At 60.2% G+C, this 4,026-nt stretch overlaps 1 long non-coding RNA gene across 1 annotated transcript; it reads right to left on the reverse strand.

Moving 5' to 3' along the window:
* Positions 1-1,987: 1,987 nt before the first annotated feature.
* On the reverse strand, positions 1,988-2,770 carry LOC102254355. The gene is made up of 3 exons (XR_314420.1): positions 2,748-2,770; positions 2,240-2,272; positions 1,988-2,094 (listed from the first exon to the last, which is right to left on the reverse strand). It is a non-coding gene; the product is annotated as an uncharacterized LOC102254355 (long non-coding RNA).
* Positions 2,771-4,026: the final 1,256 nt, after the last annotated feature.

Consider the following 4,026-nt stretch of genomic DNA (forward strand, 5'->3'; position numbering starts at 1 on the left):
CTCTCCCCCCCCACCCCGCCCCCTCTTCTCTCTGTGGATCTGTCACAAAAAGCAAACCCTCATGAACAGGACCCTCAGGCCCTGGCCGTGATGGCCGCCTGCTTCTCCGGGTCCCTGAGCTCACTCCACACAAGCAGCCAAACACCCGAAGGGAAGCAAACAGCGCGGGTTCAGCACCTTAGCTCCCGGGTGGGGGGCCCCCTGGGAGCCGGGAGGAATGCGGAACCCGGGTCCACCTGGGCCCCGAGTCCACGTCTCACTTTACCAAGTGCCCGGCCACTCGGCACGTGGGCGATGGGCATCGCTGGGTGGTCACTGCTCAGCCTCCTCTGGGGCCCACTCCTGCCAGTTCCATGCTGGTCCCCCGTCCCCCATCCCGCCCCTCCCTGTCCCCCCAGCTGCCTCTGTTCACGGCCTGGAACCTGCCCGGCCCCTCTGCTGGGCCCTGGGAGACGGGAGTGTTGGCTCTGCTGGGAGCTCGCTGGGCGCAGACAGCAGAGGAGCCAGCGTACCTGGCGGCGGGGGCTCTCCGCCTGAGGTGGGGGTTGTCTCTGCAAACAAAGAAGAACCAACTCAAACGCCCACAGTTGGCAGAACCCCGGGGAGCGGTGGGCAGAAGCTGTCCGAGCCGGTTCTCCAGGCGCCAGAATCTAGTGCGCGTTGGGGTGGCGGCAGGTCACGCACCGCCCGGGAGGTGGGTGTGGGCCCGGCCCCACGCCGCCCTGGCACAGCTGCTGCAGGCTGTGCGACCGGGCGAGCGAAGGCTGTCCCTGGTCGGGCACCAGCCTGTCTGGATGAGCAGAGAGAGCAAGCGGCTTCATGTCCCTGGGAGGGAGGGAGGCTGGGCCTTCGCTTACGGTGGGTTATACTGTGGGCACCTCTTCGGTACAGTGTGGGCCACGCTGATGGACACTCAGCTATGGCTGCCCATCAGCTCTGCGACGGGGAGGCCCCGGCACAGGAACCGTGACCCCTGCCAGGACCCCCGGCGGGGAGCAAGCCGCCCCGAGTTCCTGCCCTGATGCCAGATAATCCAGTTCCTCCCCAACGTCCCCCAAAGCCGCCTCCCAGCGCTGGGCTCAGAGGAAGCGGAACCTTTCGTAGTTCAGCTCCAGGCCCAGATGAGCCACAAAACCAGCCACGGCTGCTGACGTCAGGACCAGCTGCTTGGAATAATGACCCCTGTCCCGGTGCCGCCAACCAATCAGGGGGACCCCGACCCCGAGAGGCCACACCCGGAAAGCTGCGGAACGTTCTATCGTTCTATCGAGATCTTCCCCTGGGGCCTCCCTGACTTCTCCCCCTTAAAGCCATCAGGACGAGGACCCAGTGCCCTCCCTCCCGCAGCACCTCCACGCCTCTCCCTCCCCCGCCCCCCAGGCACCTTACCCACAGCTTCCTCGCCCCCCAGCTCCCAGGGCCCCTCCTTTGCCTCCGTCACTTGTTTGCTGAGCCCGTTTCCCCTCGGAATCACTTCGACCTCCGTGATCCCCCTCATACATGTTCTCTCTAAAAATACTCGGAACAAATGTCCGTTTGTCAAACAGAAAGAGGGAGAGTGGATCATGTGCAACTGCAGAGAAGGGACAGCAGGAAACCTTACCGGAGGGGGCGTCCGCGTCGGCGGGGGTGGACGGGGCGTCTGTGTGGACAAAGGGAAGAGACACTCACACATGGGGGAAAGGACACTCCTTGTGCCTTTTCACCGATGTTGACTTTGTGGTCAAAACAGTCACTAAGGCCCGGCCGGTCTGGCTCAGTGGTTGAGCGTCCACCTGTGAACCAGGAGGTCCCGGTTCGATTCCTGGTCAGGGCACAGGCCCGGGTTGTGGGCTCCACCCCCAGGAGGGGGCATGCAGGAGGCAGCCGATCCAGGTTTCTCTCTCATCATGGATGTCTCTCTCTCTCCCTCTCCCTTCCTCTCTGACATCAATCAGAGTCTATATTTTTAAAAATGGTCCCTCACAGACCATTTCTAACTAGAACATGACGAGTAGGAAGCTGGTCTCCTGGATTTGAACGTCGTGGTCATGGCGAGCGAGCCTTTACCGAGTGGGGGTGGGGAGGTCCCGTCTGCGGGGCTGGCGGAGGCATCTGCAGAAAGAGGAGGGGGAGCTCACACTCCAGCGCAGGGGACCCCGAGTTCTGTCTGTACTGAGTCTGCTGGGGACGCGCCCATGAACAGCCCAGTCTGACAGCTGGAGCGCCAAGGAGGGCCCCTAAGGCAGACAGGGTTTACCTGGTGTGGAGGTCGGGGCCGGGGACATGGGAGCTGCAAGTGAACAGAAACACGATGGCAATGAGACAGCCGTCCGGGCCCAGTGACTCTGCCAGATGCGGGAGGCGTAAGGGCGGCTGTCCTGCTTCCCCGACAGGGTCCACACAGCCCCCTCCACCCCCTCCACTGCCTCCTGGCCACCCCTCCACCCTCGGGGCTCCATTCCTCTTGCCCAGCCTTGACCGCTGCCTTGAAGGTCAAGGGCAACACCATTGCTCCAAGTCTCTCCACCGTGTGTGGGTAACTAACCAGGACTGTAGACCTCGGAGCCAGGAGGTCACAGTTCGATTCCTACCCAGTAGGGGGGGTGCAGGAGGCAGCCGATCCAGGATTCTCTCTCATCATTGATGCGTCTCTCTCTCTCTCTCTCTCTCTCTCTCTCTCTCCCTCTCTCTCTCCCCTTTCCTCTCTGAAATCAATAACAATGTTTTGTTTTGTTTTTTTAAAGCAAGAAAGAAAATAAAATTACCAGGCGGGGTGGTTATTCCTGAGGCTGAGGCTGAAAGGGGCAAACAGAACAGAAACGAAAATAAGATAAAATCCAAACAAAAACCCCACCCACCAACAGGACATGTAGCCGATACTTCTTTATTTAAAACATGTATTCCTCAGAGACACTACAGTCAGATAAAGGTGACTTCCGAATGCGAATTAAACATAAGAAAGGGCTCGTGGATGAGACTGAAACGGAGATCAGGGTGCACAGGCCCAGGCTGTGGGCTCGATCCCCAGTGGGGGGCGCTCAGGAGGCAGCCAGTCCGTGATTCTCTCTCATCATTGACGTTTGTATCTCTCTCTCCCCCTTCTTCTCTGAAATCAATAAAAAATGAGATATTTAAAACAAAACAAAACTCAGGGACCATAAAGTGTGATGGAAACATCCTCGCCCTTGTCTTCATCTCACCCATCGGAACCTCATCTCCACTGGCCGGGCCTCAAGGCGGGGATGGGGGTGGGAGGCGGCCCTGAGCTGCGGAGGGACCTGGAGGGGTTCGGAGCTGCAGATGTCAGCTGCACAGGTTGCTTAGCAACAACAGGTGAGAACCAGGCTGTACCGGGTTCATTCAGCTTTTCCCAACGGTTGCGTAACTGCTTCCAGCAGCAAGGAGCCCCCACGCTGGCCCTCGGGGAGGCTGCAGCGGCCTCTGGCAGCGCTCTCTCCGCGGAAAACCTCCACGAGAAGGTGGTGAGACTCGCACCCAGAAAAGCTGCTCCCGGAACCCCAAACCTTCCCGGCAGGGGCGCAGCTCCCGGTCCCCAGGTTTGTTTGTTTTTAAATATATTTTTATTGATTTCAGAGAGGAAGGGAGAGGGAGAGAGAGAGATGAAACATCCATGATGAGAGAGAATCATAGACCGGCTGCTTCCTGCATTGCCCCACACTGGGGATGAAGCCCACAACCCAGGCCTGTGCCCTGACTGGGAATGGAACCCTGACCTCCTGGTTCACAGGTCGACGCTCAACCACTGAGCCACGCGGCCGGGCCCGTGTATGCGTTTGCTGCTGGGATCTGGGCCAGGGGACAGGCTGTGACACTGGGCATGCTCGAACTCCTGCGACCAGGTGCTGGGGTGCTAAGTCTGAGGGCTCCCGGGACACGGACTGGCCGTGCTGACACTGGGAAAATTCTAGGCGAACGGGGCCCAGGTGTTCCCTGACCTGGCCCGAGGCTTTCCCGCCTGGCGGACATGCCCTGCTGCCCTGAGGGAAGCGGTCGGGGTTCGGGGGTCCCCATACCTGCGCAGAC

This window comes from Myotis brandtii, unplaced genomic scaffold (assembly GCF_000412655.1).
Source record: "Myotis brandtii unplaced genomic scaffold, ASM41265v1 scaffold656, whole genome shotgun sequence".
Taxonomy (NCBI): Eukaryota; Metazoa; Chordata; class Mammalia; order Chiroptera; family Vespertilionidae; genus Myotis; species Myotis brandtii.